The sequence below is a fragment of the Papaver somniferum genome, chromosome 9 (genome assembly GCF_003573695.1).
Source record: "Papaver somniferum cultivar HN1 chromosome 9, ASM357369v1, whole genome shotgun sequence".
Taxonomy (NCBI): Eukaryota; Viridiplantae; Streptophyta; class Magnoliopsida; order Ranunculales; family Papaveraceae; genus Papaver; species Papaver somniferum.
Window position 1 is genome coordinate 190,655,906 of NC_039366.1, and position 21,106 is coordinate 190,677,011.

A 21,106-nucleotide genomic window follows, 5' to 3' on the forward strand; every position below is an offset into this window, starting at 1 on the left:
TCTACTTATCCTCAAAAAAAAAAAATCACTTAGATATATGTATGTATAAATCATAACATGTTTAAGTTTATATATATTTTTTTAGTCTATTCTCTTTCTGGTTGTGGGGCGATGGTACTTTTCTAGTTGTAGGAAGTAAGATAACTAGATAAGAAAATTAGGAAATATGTTGAATTTGGGTTCACAATCAATAAAAATCCAACATGAATTGCGGTTGGTTACGAGGGAAATGCCAACCGTAATTAGCTCTGAAAATGTAAGAAATTGAATTTTTTTTTACGTATTTGAGCAACAAAAAGCTAGTTGAGACTAATTTAGAAGTATACCTGGTCATTTTCACGCATTGGGTTTTCACTTTGTTGGTTAATTTCTTCAATTGATTGAGATTGACCTTCATTTTGGGTTAAAACTTCTCTACCATCTCCAAACTTTTTTTTTTTAACTCTAAAAATTGATTTTGTTTTGATTTTGAGTTAATATAAGTGAATTTAATCATTAACATTAAACTTGATTATCATCACTAAGCTAGGTTATCAATTATGAGGGTTAATTTGTCATTTCCAATTTTTTGATAAGGGGCACCTTGAATAATCATGTAATGACCATTTTTGTCTTATTAAAATGTTGCCCCGCTACCAAACCATGCCGCCCCTATACCAAGATTGTAAATTTTACTCTTTAATTTGTTTATAGCATTCGATAAATCTTCCATTATTACTTATAAATCTTTAAAAGAATCCATTATAATCCTACTTAGTTTAACATAATCCATATAAATCCATGGGACTAACTATCCAAAAAAAATTAAAATCCATATTCTTGATTGAATACACTGGGTAAGTCCGAACTCCTAATAACAGAAAAGAAAATAAAACACAATCTCATGTACAACTGCACTTGAAATTACCGTAAAAACCTAAGTCCCTATATAGAATCTAGTTTCCAAATACAATAACAACAAAGCCATTGAAACAAAACTTACTATTCCAAACACCATAACAAGTAAGCCAAGTAAAACCAAAACCATTGAAACAAAACTTACTACAGTTGAATTCCAGCATCATCCTTTGCAACAAAGCTAGATCCGGACTAACTTTACTAGTCTACAAAGCCTACATACAAGGCATACCCTACAGAATCAGATTGACTTCCCTTTTCAAGGCATGATTAATCAGATCCTGCTTACAAAGAAAGCATCCTTATTTATGGGCTTTGTAGAACTGGTAAGACAGTCTTCGGGAATACTATTATGCTCAAGACAAGCCTGCCTGCTCTTTAGGGTTACAGATTAATCTCTGGAGAACCACCATATATACAGATTAATCTTCTCTCCATCTATCTCTTTGGGGTTTACATTCATTCTCTTAAATTACGCATTTCTCCCTCTTCTGACAACTTGTTCGTTGGGCTTCTTGGTCGTTTTGTAGACGTGGCACAACTGCCTCCGAAAAGTTGTTCCATATTTTGCCATATTTGGGTAGTCTTCGTTAAGGGCTCATCTCCAGTGGCGTAAGGTTCTGACAGACATTGAACTAATAGACCTGACTCGGGCTAGCGCGTTAGGAGGGATTCTTAGCCCTTGGATCACTTGAGAGCACGAGAAATACACACATCTTTTTCAACAACTTCTGGTTTTTCCTTCAACAACCTCACTTTCTCTGAATTGAGAGGCATGGTTACAGTTTCAGTTTTATTTGGGTAATTCTACTAAAATTGAATCACTGTACAGCAGGGCTTGCTGGCTATATACACAAGGGTGGAATGGAAAAACCTGTAGTGATCATGTTTCTTCCATTTTAGCATTAGAACATGAATCTTTCTTGCGAGACTGTCCTAAATCAGCAAGTGCATTGATTTTCTTTATTAATCTAGGAATCAATGTCGCTGCCTGATCGTATAATTCAGGTGTACACTCACTTGGGATCAAACTCTGCAGGTTGCCAAATAACTGTAGTGCGATATCTGCTGCAGTATCCATGTCAAATAATGCTTTCTTGCATTCATTTATTCTTTCTTGTATTTGAACTGAACTATCTTTTCTTTGGCATATCTCATTGATTCCTTCAACTTTCATTGGATCGTGATCAGATGTTTGACAATCTTCCACCACTCTGTTAAGTGGAGGTCTTGATGAAGTACGAGAGGTAGTTTCAGTATCCTTAATGTTCAGAACTTCACCGTGTGAAGGGAAGTGGTATTGAAGAGTTTGGAACATACTGCAGATATCTACAAGGGAAGTGGTGGCACAAGGCTAGTTACCTGAATGCATGTATAATCGGAAGTGTGTAAGTTATAGAGATGAAGGATCCCCTGGGAATCCCCGGCAGCCATATATATTCCATCTGAACTAACTGCCATTGACCGAAATCCCTTAGTGTCAATTGCCGACTCCACGATATCACGTTCAAAAATCCCAGCACCAGCTGCAGAGAAAATCCAAAATGAGGATATAACTAGGATATGATAAGAGGGTGTTGCGACATCAAGGAGCTCAGAATGACCAAAGTTATGAGCCGAACACAAAATAAAAGGAAATTTGCACAAGAATTGGTGGAACTGATCTTCTGATATAAGTGTTTTTACTTAATAATAAAAAAAAAAAGAAGAAAAAAAAACAGCTATACGCACTTTTTTTAAGCTGTGTGTGGGACTCACCTAAGTGTAAACCGCTTGCTTTGTCAGTGTCAACCAAAGTCTCGTTACCTTCTGGTTGCAATAGAAGATCCCACAACCTGATAGTACCATCAGTAGAGCAGGTTGCAAACGAGATTCCACCACAACAACCTCTAGCCACACATGCAAGAGCAGGATCATGCATGTTTTCACATGGGAGATTCTTTACATCCCATATGCATGCACTATGTGAAACAAGCACACAACATCTACTAACCTGAAATGGTTCAACTGTGACATGGTATATTGTAATCCTCGGAATTAACAGAAAAAAGCATCACCATCAAGCTAATGCTAAGCAGAGAAGCTCTACAGATCAATCCATGTATAAAAATCACCTGAAATACATCATCTACATCCCAGATGTAAAGACTGTGATTTTCATAAATAACCACTGCATGCAAAAGGGAAAAAGATCAAGCCCAGTGTACAATTTCCAAAATACGGATGCATACAGAATCAATAATATTAATACTTGAATGCTCACCAAGCTTTTCAGAGGATGAGAATTGACAAGCTATAGCATCAGGAAGAGCTGGATCGGAGTGGAAAGCCTTCTCAGAGGGTTTTGCCTCGCTGGTATCTGTTGACTCATGATGCTCTTTGGCCTTTAGATACTGCAGACTTCCCGCATATTTGATGGTTTCAACTGTGAAGAGCTTTACAACTCCATTTGTGCATGCACAAGCGATAAGTTTGTTTGATATTGCAAAGCTTTTCTCTACCTGAAATTCAAGTTTTTGAATGGAGAAAAACAATGACATGGTGATTTAAGTGAATTGAAACCCAAACCCACTTGTAAATTTAGCAACTCATAAGGATGGAATTGGTGGCTGAAACACGTCCACTCTAACTCAGTCAGGCGTGCCATGAATCTATTCCGTTCCATTTATTGTTGGATATATTGAATTCATGAAGCCTATCTATATGGTAATAGAAAGCACCGCATGGTCAGACACACACATTACCTCTAAATCCTCCCACCTTGTTACAGAAAAAGCAGATTTGATAAGACACAAAACACCTGTGGGGCCAAAAGAAACAAGAAAGTAGCTTTAAGACTATAATTAACATTCACTCACCATTTTAAACCATCATGGAGTTTACTTAAATGAAACTTTACCAGCATCTGTCAATGCATAGATTGGATAGAGCTTTACAGCCCGGCTTCCACCAACAAGGTTGGCCGAACTAGAAGTTGCAGATACCACCGACACAAAAGAACTCCCTTTCTGACAACCAAGAGTAGCAGATTTCCCATCCAATGTAGGTAGGCTGGTGACATTTGAACGAGGTCTCGTAGATGAACCAAGTGTCCAAAACTTCAAATGCTTCTTCCCAGCCGTTACAAAAACACGTGCATCTGATGAGAAGCTAACACACGATATACCCGTACAAGACGAACTTGATTTGATCTTCGTAACCATCGTCCCACTTTTCCAATCCCAAAGACAAAGATACCCATCATGAGGAAACCCAATGGAAACCAAATGCTTTCCTGAAAACAAAAACAACACCGTACAACAATCAAATGTTAGTTAAAATCGAAATCTAAAACAGCGAAAGAGAGATATGAGAGAGTTCAAATCTAATTCACCAGCAGAAACCAACCATCAGGTGAAAAAGCAATACATGATACCCCAAATCGATGAACCTTCAGTTCAGAAACAACAGTCTGTGTTGAATAATCCCATACTATAACTGCTGGTTGATGTCCCGACTACAAAGATCAAACAATATACTGTACTAAATTAGTTAAAGAAACATCAACTAGAACATAGTCATACATAATGAGTTAGTTACAGAATTGCAGGTACCTCTCAGGCGGCAACAATTTTACTTGGACTGTGTAAAGAAGCGACGCAGTTCAAGGGTCTAGGGGTTCTCGAAGAAACAATGAGATGAGTTTGAACAGCAGTGTTGACATTATAAACCACAACAACACAACCAGCTACATACATACAATCTCCAGTTATATGATTTGATGCTAATCCATTCCCGTTCTTACTCGTCAATCCAATAATTTCTTCCAAAATCAACTACAAAAAAAATATACATAAAATTCAATATTAGTAATTACATCGAAAAAAACAAGGGGTTCGGAAAATCTTGAGTTTGATTAACAATTACCTTTGAAGCTGAATCTGATTTCTTAGGTTTTCGATGATTCACTGTCGAAGTTGAAGCGAAACCCTAGAAATGTAGGGAGCTTTCTTATTCCGAGAGAGTGAGTGAGTTATGCCGAGTTAGACGTTATTACCAGGGCATTGGCGGGTTTGAATTTTGAAGTTTTAACGTGGAGTCGTAGACCTGAGGAGGACAGTTCGTCTTTAGAAAGTTTTACCTTGAGATCCGTGGATGATGGCACCAAAAAGGTTATAATAATGAGAAGAGAATCACATTGTTGGTTTGAGTATCCTATGATGATCGGGGGGTTCAGAGTTAACTAGCTAGCCAATCTGAAGTCTCATAAATTGTAAGACGATAAAGATTTAAGTTCGAAGTCTCCTAAGATGATAAAATAGGGTCATTTTTAAAAAACTGGTGACACTGGTCTAAAACTTTGGGTTTAACCCAAGTTATACCTTCTAAAATTGCTTCCCTGGTTGTTTCAATAGTAGAAACAATTCTGCACTATCCATTTTCCTTATCGAATATAACTTTTATTGATTTCATTTCTTGAATTTTATTGATCTTTTCATAGAGCTACGACTTCCGAATCGACCTATATTTCGAGTTGAATGAAGGCTTCATAACTATTACACGTACTCCTATTACTTTTGATATGATTATGCACCAAATACAAAATTCAACCCAGAAGAATGGTTAATGGCTAATGCTCAAATTTTTGAGCAGCACCACAAAAAAGTGGAAGCAACTAACAACTTAAGCAAACACAAAATTGGTTAAAAAGATCAAAATCAGCAATTTCTTGGTGAAAAGGACATTTAGATTTTGATATTGTTTAAATGGACAAAATTTAAAAATAGTCAGGATGTAAACGGTTTCATCCTACCCATTTTCAAATAGTTTTCTTATTTTTAATTTACATCAGGATGCATCCAGTTTCATTCTTGCTATTTTTTAAGTTTAAGCCAGGATGAATCCAGTTTCATCCTTGCTATTTTTTTGGTGTCCATTTCACCCATACAAATTTTTTACTCGTCCATTTGAACCATGTTTTAAGAATATTTGGACAAATGACCCATTTCCAGTTAAGCAAACTAATATGATAAACTCTTAAAAATCATTGTTAATCTTCACGGAATCACGGAGTTTCGATGAAATTTAGTTAGATTATTATTACATCTTTATCTCTGATTAAAATTTTCCAGAACCGTGGTGATGAGAGTTTTTTGTTCCGATATGAAACTATTTGTTGGCATTGTTGCTGAACGAAAATTTGAAAAATTGTACACATGAGTCTGCTGGTAATGAATCTTTTAGACTTCTCAAATAAAAACGTGAAATAGTTGATTCAAAAGATGTTGTATTTTGTTGTAGTAGTGTATGTGAAATCTTTATTAGAGATTTCATAACTAGAACTTGATGGATTTGAATTTCAGAAAGAAAAGTGTTTTCATATAGGAAATATAAGGATTTTTTTGTTGTTCTTGATGAAATTGAAATTAAATTGGGAAGAGATAGTTGTGGTTAAAGCAACGTTTGGTGATGTCATATCTATCAAATCCAGTGGTTTTAGAGCTATTAGTTCAAGATGCTTTTGCATTGTGTGAGCAAATCTTTTTCCTGCATGTGCGGAGGTGTAGTCAATTAGGATTCTTTGAAATTTCTGGAGAGGTGAAATCTCTTGTTGCTCTTTTCAAATTTATGAAATTCTCTGTTATTGAATGTATGTAACCTTTAAAAGAGACTTTGAGAGACCTATTAGTTGAAATAGATTTAAAAGAAGTCTCTCAAAAATATGTGATATTTTGAGATACTTCTCTAATCTAGGATTGTTTATTTCTTTAAAGAATGTGTAAATGAAAAATATCAAATATGAAATGGTATAACAAGGAAAAGGAAGTGACATAGTTTTGTATCATCGTAAAATTTTTGCAAAAAATTATTGTCGTTGAATTTTCCATCAAAAAAGTTATTGTCATATTAATCAAAAAAAAAAAAACTTAATAAATTATAGCTTCTTCTTTTTTTTGTGATTAAAAACATTTTTGTTATTTGATTTGTATTTTTGGTCTTTGCAATAGCACATGTGAAAAAGCTATGCAAATTTCTTATAAAAATTATTGAGAATTTCTCGAAGTTTGCGAATTTTCAAAGATTCACCTTTTTTTAAAGTTCAAGTCTTTCAAATTTTTCCGAAAATTCTAATTGGCTATCACATTAGTAGTGTAAGGGAAAGTTCTATGGAGTTGGTTAATTGGAGAATGAGAGGCCTTTATGGGCTTGTGAAATCGGCGAACTCACTTAATAAACCACCAAAATCGAGTGTTTGCAAATCGCGACAATTTCTACCGAGCGACTGAGTTTTTGCCTCTCGCCAATATAGGGTTGTTCATGGTCGGTTTTGGTTCGGTTTCTAGCCAAACCAAAACCGAAATCAATACTATCGGTTTCTAAAAATCTAAATCAAACCAATCCATTAACCATTGGTTCGATTTCCAAATGGTTCCAGCCAGTTTCGGTTTTTCCCAGTGGTTTTTGGTTAACCAATAGTTATGTAAAACCAAAAAAAAAATTACTCAAATTTACAGAAAAAAAATCGTAGCTGCAGACAGTATTGGTTTACAAAAATTTACAAACAAAAATAAATAAAAAGAATATCAAGAATAGTTAAATCTTACTCTAAATCTAGAGATCAAAAGAAGATATATAATATATCTTAATTTAGTTAATGACAAACAAAAAAGAAGGAAGACGGAAAGAAGAAAGTCGAGTAGCAACACTGGCTGCTGTAGTTGGGGGTGGAGAAGGGAGGCGACTGAGAGAAGGAGAAAGAGAAAGAGGGAGAGTATCATAATGAAATATTAGATTTAGGGTTTCTATTTATTCTCTAAATCAATGGGTAGAATCTAATACTTGTAAATCAATTGTAGAAACTAAGTTTAAAAATTAATCGGTTTTCCAATGGTTTTTGGTTCGGTTTTAGAGGTCAAACCAAACCAAAACCAACACTATCGGTTTTTCACTTTCTACACCATAACCAATCCATTAGTGAATGGTTCGGTTTGGTTTCTTCCTAGCTATGGACGATAATAAAATAGCTTTACTTTAACAGATGCAAGACACAAGTATACCTGGTTTAACACAATTTACTCAATCAGGATCTTCTTTTATGAGTAAGTTCTCAAACCTTGTGATTAATTAACACAAGTACGAGCCACAGGCTCATTAAGAGTTTTGTGTTTTTGGTTAAGTTTATTTTTCCTCTTAGACTTAGAGAGGGATCCTGTTTGACACGAGAAATTATCATAAAATTTGCTGTCATCAAAGTAAGAGACATAAGAATTCTTACCATAAGTGTCTTGACACGAGGAAGAAGATAATATGTTCATCAGCTCTTTGTACTTTACAATTATCTCTTTAATGTCTTTTCTTATCTCATCAATTTTTCTTTCTTTTGGGACGACTTTATCAATAGGAACAAGGTTGCATTTAGAGACCGGATGTTGAACCTCCTTGAAATGATGTTTATTAAGACGTCTATTCTGTCTTGGAACATTGGAGGAACTCACAGTACTGACTTTCCCGGTAGCATACACAGGATAGGTACGAAAACCAATTGGCTCAATCATACGTATGTCAGTCATACCTTTGAGAATCAAATCAAGGGTGTGTTGAAGTTGAACTAAAGAGTTTTTCTTCTACCTAGAGTTTCTCTTTTTTTTGACAGAACTTTTGCTTTCACAAACAAGACATACCTTTTGATCATCGGAATGATTTTAGGATGTTGTCTTAGCATCATCATCAAAGGATTTGTCTTTTTTACCGACTGTTCCAAGTTTGATGGAAACATTAGGAACATCTGTTTTTACTTCCGAAGGGAGGGCATCAGAAGTTCTTGGTATATTAGATTGCTTTGAACAATCTTGAACAGAGAGTTTATTCAAATGGTGTTCAATATCCAAGGCATGTTTTTCGAGGTTGGCCTCAAGAGTTAAGCATGAAGACTGATCTTCAGCGATGTTATGAACTTTACAATCTCTTACAATACCAAGAAGAACATTGACATGGTGCTTTAACTGATTCAATTTACCATCTTGAATTCTAACAAGATTTAGAATTAATTTACTCTCTTCAGCTGTATCCCATTCATTAAGAGAGAAAGTCTCTTTCGAGGGGTAATCAAGAACACACATGTCACTGTTTGTCTATCTCGTCGAACCAAAAGGTTTTTCTCTATTCGAGATAGAATAACTTTTCTCTTTAATAGACTTAGACGAGAGAGACTCTTTATTAGTGGTGACACGTTTATCAGAGATAGTACATCTATCCATAGAGTCAGAACGCCACAAACACAGACTTTTGAGGTCTTAAACGTGTTTGCCTGCTCTGATACCAATTGAAAAAGCGGGGGTCTAACAACAACACCTAATATTTCGATTAGCAATCTGTATGAACAAACTCCGAAATACTTTACTAGAGAATCAACTAGACAGACAGACTCAATCTAAGATAAAGTATCTCAAGGAGTTAATATCTCTCACTTGTGTGATTAATACTCAAGCTAAAACAATAGCGGGTCTTTATAATCAAACACAAGGAATAACTTGGACGGTACCAAAGACCAATGTCCAAGGATCAATCAATATCAATCAACAACCAAAGGTTGGATTTCCAATTGATGATCTTAACGCACAACCTGTATTATTTCAATTATATAAACGAATATAATGCGGAAAAGAAATAACACAGACACCAGAGATTTTGTTAACGAGGAAACCGCAAATGCAGAAAAACCCCGGGACCTAGTCCAGATTAGATACACACTGTATTAAGCCGCTACAGAAACTAGCCTACTGCAAACTAACTTCGGACTGGACTATAGTTGAAACCCCTATCAGTCTCCCACTGATACAAGGTACAGTTTCACCTCTACGCCTCTGATCCCAGCAGGATACTACGTACTTGATTCCCTTAGCTGATCTCACCCACAACCAAGAGTTTCTACGACCCTGGCAGGCCTCAAAGAGGTGTAAAAAATTAAGCGCAATAAAAACGGGGGCCTACAGTAATACCGCAAGTGCACGGTCGTCAGTTGTAGCTCGTGCAAGTACGGGTCGATCCACAGAGATTGGGAGTGTTTTTGAAGTTTCTAGCTAATTGGGTTCCTAAATTGTTGTTGGGCTTTGAATACCCTTTGAGTAAATTGGGCTTAATGGGTTTGTTTTTAACAATAAAATGAACTGAGCTTGGGCTCAATTGGTCTTGAAGTGCACTAGGCTTTGGGCCTTTGATTGAATTCAGGCTTTTGATTAAGCCCACAGTTGACTGAATTGGGCTTTTAGCCTTAACCTAAACTGTGGGTGGGCCTTACTGAACTGGGCTTTGAGCCTTAATGAAATGGGCTTCAGTTTGTACAAACAATGGACAGTGGGCTTAGAACTGAGAACTAGGCCTTGAACTGGACTGATGGGCTTTTGCTTGGCTGCAGGCTTGGCAGCAACAACAGCAGAGGCAACACATGGCAAAAGCAAAGAAAACAATGCAATGCAGCAGTGCAATGCAGCAGGGCAAATGCAAGAGAGACAGCTGCAGGGCAAAAGCAACAGCAACAGCAGCTGCAGCAGCAGTGTAGCAGACAGCTGCAAGGGAAGTGGAGTGGCAGCAACAGCTGCAGAAACTCAGATGCAGTGCAAAGGGAGGCAACAAGAGGAGAAATAGCAGCAGGGGAGAAATGGCAGCACTAAGTAGCAGGAGAAGAATTGGCAGCAGCACAAGGCAATGCAATAAAGAAAATAGCTAACAAAATAAACATGGAAGCAACACAGGGAAACACATGGCAAAAGCAAAGAACAAAACAAGATGAACCAAGGCCTAAGGCCAAGGGCAAGGATGATAGTGAAACTAAAATGGAGCAAAACTAAGGCAAGAATACAGGCAAACAAAAATGGAATGGCAAGATAATCAGCTTGCTATGAGCACTGATTTCTTCCATTGCACAATCAGCACATTGCATCCTAAGCATACAAAAGGAATGGCAAGATAATCAGCTTGCTATGAGCACTGATTTCTTCCATTACTCAATCAGTTCAATGCTTCAAAGGTAACTAGCCTAGCATTCCATCAAACTAACAGCAAATTAAACACAACAGTTGAGCTAGACATGGCACTAACATGACAAATTAAAATTAAACAGGAACACATTAAACAGGAAATTAAAACATGAAATTAACAAGAACATAACAAACATTTGAACTACTAAACAGAGAATTAAAATTGCCAAACAAGAACCCTAACAGTTAACAGTGCAATTAAAATTGGAACCAAAAAAATGAAATTAAACCTAATTGGTAACTTGGCTAGTCCAAGAACACCTTCTACACATACAACACCCCCTCTATTTATACCCAAAAATGAAGAACCCTAATTTACGAAACCCTAATTTTCAACAGTGACCTAGGGATCGATTTTGTAACCTGATTTGATGTGATGAGACCATTACATCTTCGACCCATGCTTCCACTTGTTCTCCTGTATCACCTCCATGCATCAATTGCTTCTCTAGCACACGTTAATCCATCAACCCATAACCTAGGGTTTAGGTTAGGTAATAAGTTGATGGGATAAAGGGCTAGAATGATGGGGGAAGCTTTCAATCACGTGTAGGATGATGACGGAGGTGGTATGGTGGTGTCAGGGTTGGTGGAGCAGGTGGCGGAGCTGGTGGTGGTGGCAGGGAGTTGGTGGAGCAGGTGGAAGGGGAAGGCTCTGCTGTGGAGAAGTGATGGAGGAGAGGTCGACTGTTTTGGGAAGAAGGGTATTAGGTATTTGGGTATTAAGGTGTGAGGCAGGGATAAAGATTTTGATGTTTCGCGAAGCTTAGCCGTGGGATGTGGATCTGGTAGGTAGATCGGACGGTGATGCGGAGGCAAGCGAGGAGCGACCGTCGGATGAAGGGATACAACGAAACGAACGGTGCTAGATTAGGTTAGGTGCTGTAGTGTAAGGCGGAGATATCAAACTTTGATGAACAGCAAGGGAGCAACCGTTGGATTCAACTACCATCTAATCTGAAGGCTTGGAATTTCAGCGCTGTGGTGCTTGGCAGAGACTTCAGATTTTGATGCTCTATGAAGGAGCGACCATCGGATGCTTCTGAGAACTGATCTGATGGCTGAGAACGGAGGCGTTTTTGTGTGTAGAAGATGAGGTTGTGCGCACCATTCTTCGCGGCTTCCTTGCGTGATTTCTCCCGGCTTTTCACTACTTTTCTGCTCTTTTTGCTCCGCAAGTCATCCAGACTTTATTTATTACCTAAAAATGCAAAATTAATTAATAAAAATATTTATTCTTGAAAACAATGAAAATACAGAATATGGGATAAAATGTAGAATTAATGCATAAAAGATGAGTTAAATGCCAACAAAAAGGGATAAATATATACAATATTTGGCACTCATCAAATACCCCCAAACCTGAATTTTACTTGTCCTCAAGTAAAACAAAACTAAGGAAATCCTAACTATACCACTGTCGCTGGTCTCTCAAATGCATTTAGCGTATGCACTAAGCCTTTTAAACCACTAAGTGTCCCTAGTGGACGAGTTGAAGTCTCGTGAAGGTTTGCTTAGAACGTACCTACAAAGTTCTAGGTCAAAATATAAGCTCAGATTCCATCAAATGTGACATGTGCAAGACAGTTTAAGCTCACAGCAAAATGGAGATGTCAATCTAGCTATCTAAGGCACAATCCTAGCACTGATAACAAATAAAGACATGTGATAAGAGTGTAAAGTGTATCTACACATGTGTAAAGAAAGATCGGATGTTATGACTACTAATCACCAAGAGATAGTTTTTAGGCTAAGAACCGAATTCTAAGCCAAGCTAGCTGTCCGGCTTTACGAGAATTGTGAATGAGTTGGAGGTATTTCACAACTCGCGTTGTACATCAATGGCATACACCCTCCTTGCTTATTACAATGAAACAACAAAAGATGACTATTTACATGACTCTTATTTACATTGACTATTCTCTTTTTATTTTTGGAACAAGAGATGATGGAATTGATAAATATTTGATTTTTTTGATATTTTTTTCTCTTTTTTTTTTTTTTTTTTTTTTTTTGAACAAGGAAACACTTTTGATACAAATACAAAAGGAAAAATTACGTGACACTTTGCAAGAGGTAGCCCTTTTTGATGCACCCAGTTAAATTCGATGGTTGTCTTTCTTAATGTAACCTCCACCTTCTATCCCAACCAACCAAAGAACAAGCTAGTCAAGTTTCGTTCAGTATTCTAAAGTGATTGGCAATCATAACTTCCTATCAAACACCTTGAAGATCGAGGCCATACATGTATTGGTAGATCGTGCGCGTGCAAATTTCTTATCACTATGTGAATTGTGCTAGAATCAGGGTGCCTAAATATCTAGACTAAGACTCCTAATAAAATACATATTTGCACAAGAGTCAACATTTCAAGGTAAATGAGCTCCATTTTTTATGATTTTTCATTTTTTAATTTTTTTGAATTTTGATTTTTTAATTTTTTTTTTGGAATTTTTCAATTTTTTCAAAAAGATGGAGTTTTGTTTTCAATTATAGCATATTATCGTGGCATCTACTCTATACCCCCAAACCTAAACTAAACATTGTCCTCAATGTTTCAAAATATGGAAAGAATTAAAATGCAACATATGGAAAGGGACATGCTGAGTAGAGTAAAAGGAGAGAGAATACCCGATTTCGGCGAAAGCAGAATTAAAACTCCGTTATTCAAGGAAAAAACCCCACATATTTCAGCCGAGATCATATTGGATTAGCAAAATATATACAAAAGGAACAAAAGAGTTTTTAAGAAATTTTATCTACTGGATTATATACAAAAAAATCACCCATACACCAAAAGTCTAAAGAGTTGAGGATCAACCCAAAAGAAAAAGTGTGGAGACATGGAAAGTTTCAAAACACTAAATTGGACTTAAATGGGAGAAAAATAAAACTTTTTTTTTTTTTTTTTTTTTTTTTTTAAAAGAAAATAAAATTTGGTTTTTGAATGGGAGCAAGCCCACTGTTTGTCCTCTAATGGAATGGAAGGAAGGCTGCGGCCCACGAAACACTAAGTTTTAATTTTGAAAGTTTAATTTAGCCCAGTTGGTTAAGGCCCGACGTTTGTTTTAAAACTTTGGTTTTGAGGTCCACTCTTGAGTGGAAACAAGCCCACAATCGGTTACAAGCTCAGCTGGGTTTAAACCCAGAGTCCAAAATACAAGTCCAATGAAAGAATTTAAACAAGCCCACAAATTAAACAAACAAGCCCACAAAAATTAATTACAAACCCAACAGAAAATAAGAGAAGCCCAAAAATTGGCTTTAATATTACAAGCCCACAATTAAAAAATTGGAAGCCCACAATTCGGGTTCTCTTAAATGGGTTACCTTTTAAGCACAGCCCAGCTGCTCTGATATTGTTGCAAAAACCCAGTTGGGCTTTGGTTCTTTTCCTTGGTGGCGTCCCAGCAGAGAAAAAACAGGTTCAGAACAGCAGGTCCAACAGCAAATGAAGTGAAGCAGATGCAGATGCAAATGCTATGCAGTGAAATGCAAAAATAGCTAATAAAACAGCAAGAAAAACACAGCACCAATCCCCGGCAGCGGCGCCAAAAACTTGGCAGGCCTCAAAGAGGTGTAAAAAATTAAGCGCAATAAAAACGGGGGCCTACAGTAATACCGCAAGTGCACGGTCGTCAGTTGTAGCTCGTGCAAGTACGGGTCGATCCACAGAGATTGGGAGTGTTTTTGAAGTTTCTAGCTAATTGGGTTCCTAAATTGCTGTTGGGCTTTGAATACCCTTTGAGTAAATTGGGCTTAATGGGTTTGTTTTTAACAATAAAATGAACTGAGCTTGGGCTCAGTTGGTCTTGAAGTGCACTAGACTTTGGGCCTTTGATTGAATTCAGGCTTTTGATTAAGCCCACAGTTGACTGAATTGGGCTTTTAGCCTTAACCTAAACTGTGGGTGGGCCTTACTGAACTGGGCTTTGAGCCTTAATGAAATGGGCTTCAGTTTGTACAAACAATGGACAGTGGGCTTAGAACTGAGAACTAGGCCTTGAACTGGACTGATGGGCTTTTGCTTGGCTGCAGGCTTGGCAGCAACAACAGCAGAGGCAACACATGGCAAAAGCAAAGAAAACAATGCAATGCAGCAGTGCAATGCAGCAGGGCAAATGCAAGAGAGACAGCTGCAGGGCAAAAGCAACAGCAACAGCAGCTGCAGCAGCAGTGTAGCAGACAGCTGCAAGGGAAGTGGAGTGGCAGCAACAGCTGCAGAAACTCAGATGCAGTGCAAAGGGAGGCAACAAGAGGAGAAATAGCAGCAGGGGAGAAATGGCAGCACTAAGTAGCAGGAGAAGAATTGGCAGCAGCACAAGGCAATGCAATAAAGAAAATAGCTAACAAAATAAACATGGAAGCAACACAGGGAAACACATGGCAAAAGCAAGGAACAAAACAAGATGAACCAAGGCCTAAGGCCAAGGGCAAGGATGATAGTGAAACTAAAATGGAGCAAAACTAAGGCAAGAATACAGGCAAACAAAAATGGAATGGCAAGATAATCAGCTTGCTATGAGCACTGATTTCTTCCATTGCACAATCAGCACATTGCATCCTAAGCATACAAAAGGAATGGCAAGATAATCAGCTTGCTATGAGCACTGATTTCTTCCATTACTCAATCAGTTCAATGCTTCAAAGGTAACTAGCCTAGCATTCCATCAAACTAACAGCAAATTAAACACAACAGTTGAGCTAGACATGGCACTAACATGACAAATTAAAATTAAACAGGAACACATTAAACAGGAAATTAAAACATGAAATTAACAAGAACATAACAAACATTTGAACTACTAAACAGAGAATTAAAATTGCCAAACAAGAACCCTAACAGTTAACAGTGCAATTAAAATTGGAACCAAAAAAATGAAATTAAACCTAATTGGTAACTTGGCTAGTCCAAGAACACCTTCTACACATACAACACCCCCTCTATTTATACCCAAAAATGAAGAACCCTAATTTACGAAACCCTAATTTTCAACAGTGACCTAGGGATCGATTTTGTAACCTGATTTGATGTGATGAGACCATTCCATCTTCGACCCATGCTTCCACTTGTTCTCCTGTATCACCTCCATGCATCAATTGCTTCTCTAGCACACGTTAATCCATCAACCCATAACCTAGGGTTTAGGTTAGGTAATAAGTTGATGGGATAAAGGGATAGAATGATGGGGGAAGCTTTCAATCACGTGTAGGATGATGACGGAGGTGGTATGGTGGTGTCAGGGTTGGTGGAGCAGGTGGCGGAGCTGGTGGTGGTGGCAGGGAGTTGGTGGAGCAGGTGGAAGGGGAAGGCTCTGCTGTGGAGAAGTGATGGAGGAGAGGTCGACTTTTTTGGGAAGAAGGGTATTAGGTATTTGGGTATTAAGGTGTGAGGCAGGGATAAAGATTTTGATGTTTCGCGAAGCTTAGCCGTGGGATGTGGATCTGGTAGGTAGATCGGACGGTGATGCGGAGGCAAGCGAGGAGCGACCGTCGGATGAAGGGATACAACGAAACGAACGGTGCTAGATTAGGTTAGGTGCTGTAGTGTAAGGCGGAGATATCAAACTTTGATGAACAGCAAGGGAGCAACCGTTGGATTCAACTACCATCTAATCTGAAGGCTTGGAATTTCAGCGCTGTGGTGCTTGGCAGAGACTTCAGATTTTGATGCTCTATGAAGGAGCGACCATCGGATGCTTCTGAGAACTGATCTGATGGCTGAGAACGGAGGCGTTTTTGTGTGTAGAAAATGAGGTTGTGCGCACCATTCTTCGCGGCTTCCTTGCGTGATTTCTCCCGGCTTTTCACTACTTTTCTGCTCTTTTTGCTCCGCAAGTCATCCAGACTTTATTTATTACCTAAAAATACAAAATTAATTAATAAAAATATTTATTCTTGAAAACAATGAAAATACAGAATATGGGATAAAATGTAGAATTAATGCATAAAAGATGAGTTAAATGCCAACAAAAAGGGATAAATATATACAATATTTGGCACTCATCAGACCCAAAATCGCAGGCTTTGATAAATAAACAAATCTGTCTCACATAGAAAAGTCTATCAAAGGATAAATCTGTCTCCCACAGATAAACCCTAGTTTTGTTCCGTCTTTAGATATAAAATCAAGGTAACAGGAACCAATTGATAATCCAGACTTATATTCCCGAAGAACAACCTAGATTAATCAATCACCTCTCAATAATCCTTCCGGAATACACAAGTGGATTATCGAGGAATCACGAACTGTGAGACGAAGATGTTCGTGACTTATTTATCTTACCTATCGGAGAACTCAAACGTTCTTAAGCCAATCAATCGATTGTACTCGTACGATAGAAAAGTAAGATCAGATCACACAACTACGATAAAAGTAGTATCGGTCTGGCTTCACAATCCCAATGAAGTCTTTAAGTCGTTAACCCAAATTTAGAGAAGAAACTCAAGGGTTAATGGAGATCGACTCTAGCGAGTGCACTAGTATCACACAGACGTGTGGGAATTAAGTTTTGCTCTAGATAGATGTCTCCTATATAAAGCCTTTCAAATCATGGTTTTGCCTTAGTTACAAAGCAATCCATATCCACTGTTAGATGAAAACCTGATTTAGATTCAAGCCAATATCTCTCAACCGTTAGATCAAAAGACACAGCTTGTCAAACACACTTATCGCAAACGTTTACCGGGTTTGTGAAACCATGCCAAAACGATTACGCATATGTTGGTCAACATAGTAACCAAAAGGTTAACCATATGAGTATCTCATATTAACCTGGTTCCTCATTTATCATAACTAGTTCACTTGACTCAAACGAACTAGTTAGAGAGTTGTTCAACTGCTATGAGATCTTATGTAACTACACAAGACACAATTGAAGCTAAGATGATTCGATTCGATTTGAACCGGCTCAATGAACATTATAGCCACGGTTTGCATAAAGCATTCCTTAATAATTATTGATTCATGTTCAGAGCACATCTTTAGATCATAACCACTTAAGTACACAAACAAGTTCGCGGACTTAAGATAATCAGTTGAGTTTTCCAAACTCAGCAGAAATTCTCGGAAAGAGAACTTCCGCCAGTTCGCGGACTGGGTTTGCGGACTGAGTTCGCGGACTTAACAGCAAACGAGTTATTTGGAAATCCCAGCAGAAATTTTTCGGTTTGAAAACTTTCTTCAGTTCGCGGACTTAACCAGCGAGCTGAGTTTGCGGACTTGGCAAGCCAATTCCACAGAACCTCCTATTCTTCTTGCTCAACAAAGTTCAAAGAACTTCGGATCAAGGATAACATGGTTATGTAATCTAAACTCTCATTTCAACCATTAAGACATTCTCAGGGGACGTTATTCACAGATTATGTTCACGTCAGAGCAATTCTCAAATGTGATTGAAAGATGAAGATAAACCTGATCAAAGCGAGATGTTTTACCAACACATGAATTTCGAGAAAAAGATAAGCATTGAATACTCAGCTCGAAATATCAAATGTGTTTGATCTAGTCTATATAACATACGACTTTTGTCTCATAAGAAGTAGGAGATAAAATAGATAAACTTTCGAGTGATAGATAAGTTCAAGTCTTCACATACCTTTTTGTTGATGAAGTTCCACGGTTCCTTGTGCAGATCTTCGTCGTTGTCGTTGAATCGCCATGAAGTCCTTGAGATCAACTACACTTTTCCTATTCTAGTCCGAGACTTAGCTAATAGGCTAGAAATCAAGACTTATAGTTTTGATCACTAACATTGATAAACATGCTTGATATAGCAACGCATGCGAGTTCGACCCAGCTATGCTCTAACACCAACTAGCTCTTACAAGTTCCAGAGTTAGTATATTTCCATTTGCTTACTATCGAGCGGCATAAAAGAATATAACAAGTTGAATATTATTTTGTTTACAGGTTAGAGTTAGATTTAATTTTAACTTTTGTGTAGGAAAATAAAAAGAAAAGAACAAAAAATATTACATGTCATGATAATTAAAACGAAAACTTAATAATTTAGGGTTTTTGAAAGCCACCTTATTATATAGAGACCAAGTGAAATAATTTTTATGGCATTGTGTATATTTCACAACAACGCTAGATAAGCTTGTTTTCATTCAATCTATGCAGCAACATAATGAGCTGGCATAGGAAAATCAAAATCGATAATCATTTTTTTGAACCAAGACTTATTGTTTATGCATTTGATTGGGTGGTAGTAGAGGAGTATTGTCAATTGAGTTTCAAATGAGTTTTTCTTGATAATTAAGCATCTACTACAATATCTCAACAATTTCTCCTTAAATTTTAGAAAAAAAGTATTAATCAGAAAAATATCTAAAACACCCAACAAGTTTTAATTAATTGAATGAATGAATTTGAGATATGATATAGTTATTAACTTACTCCATTTTGTAGCGTTGATTTTTCTCCAAATCCATTTCACGGAATCAATGGATGATCTTATACTTGTACTACATCATCATTCCTCTCGGTTTCTTTCTCTTACAACACAATACCAATTAGCTTTTACAAGGCCAAAGTTGTATCATCCATTTTCTCAATAACGATCATCATATGAAAATCTAACACAATTGAATATTCTTTTGTTTAGGATTTATAGTTAGTGTTTAGGAAAATAAAAATTTAAAGCAAAACAAAAAAATGTAACATGGCATGAGATTAAAATGAAAACTAAAAAAAAAAAAAATAATAATAATAATTTTTGAAGGCAAAACAGAAGTATTTGCAGAGAAGTCATATGAACCAGAGCAATGTCATGAGAATCTCTCAGTTGAACCAGTATGTGACTAAGCGCTTAAGTAGCTATTGCAACTTTATTTTAATTCGCATTATGTTTCTAATTAATATAATCATAAAGAAATACAGGCAGTGTTGGCAAGAATTATCTGATATTCGGTTAGTGTTTGATGATCCATGGGTGTTAGGAGGGGACTTCAATGCTATCTTGGCACAATAAGAAAGAAATAATTCAAGTGGTAGCATCACTAATAGAATATACTTCAAAAGTTTTGTAAGCAGAAATGAGCTAATCGACTTGCCCATGGCTGGAGGTAAGTATACCTGGACAAACTCTCAACAGCCTCCTCTTCTTATTAGGCTTGATAAATTCTTAGTAACTGAAGACTGGAAAGCTAAATGTCCTGCTATCTTGCAAATGAGGTTAAAAAGGCCAGTGTCAGATCACACCCCAATTATGTTATGTTGCAATTCTGGTTTAACCTTTAAGGCACCTTTTAGGATAGACAATTATCTCTTGTTTCATCCGAATTTCCTAGCTAATCTTAAGGTGTGGTGGCGGAGTTTAACTTTTTCTGGCAGACCTAGCTTTGTTTTTGCAAAAAAGTTACAGGGCTTGAAATTTTTTATTAAAGCCTGGAAAAGGTCTTTGGGAGACTTGTAACTCAAAATTGATCAGGTTGAGGAGAATATAAATTCCTGGGATTTGCAAGAAGAAGATAATATCATTCTTTTGTCAAATGAGGTTGTTGCTAGGGAAGAAGCTAAGCGCAAACATGCTTCACTTACTTTGAATTTGGCTAGGAAATGGGGTCAGCGAGCTAAGGAAAATTGGGCTAGAGATGCAGAAAAGAATACAAAATATTTGCACCAACTTGCTTCTTATAAGTACACTTGCAGCAGCATTAACTGTATTCTTATTGATGGCTCTATGTGTTATGATAAGGAAAAATTTCTTCGGAAGCAAAAGACTTTTATTTCTCTCTTTTCATAGAAGACCATGTGCGAAGACCAAGTTTTGAGGATATTGAAATGCCTTCAATTTCTGTGCTAGATAGTATTTCTTTTGAAAAACCATTCACAGAGGAAGAAGTGAAGAATGTAATTTGGAATTTTGGTACTAACAAGGCCCCGGGTCCTGATGGCTTCTCCATGGAGTTTTTTAAAGCCTCTTGGGATGTTATTAAGGAAGACCTTATGAAAGTTATTAAGGAATTTGAAGTTACTGGTAATCTAGACCGGAGACTAAATGTGACTTCTTTGAAGCTAATTCCTAAAACTAGCGGCGCTGTTTCTTTTCATAATTTCAGGCCAATTAGCCTTATTGGAGGAGTCTATAAGATTGTTTCAAAGCTGCTGGCTGGAAGATTACAGACAATTTTACCTTCTATTATTTCTGATTCCCAAGGGGCTTTCGTTCATGATAGGCAGATAAATG

General features: G+C 37.1%; 1 pseudogene; it reads right to left on the reverse strand.

Annotated features, from left to right (window-relative positions):
- Positions 1-846: 846 nt before the first annotated feature.
- LOC113313012 lies at positions 847-19,847 on the reverse strand (annotated as a pseudogene).
- Between the last annotated feature and the right edge of the window lie 1,259 nt (positions 19,848-21,106).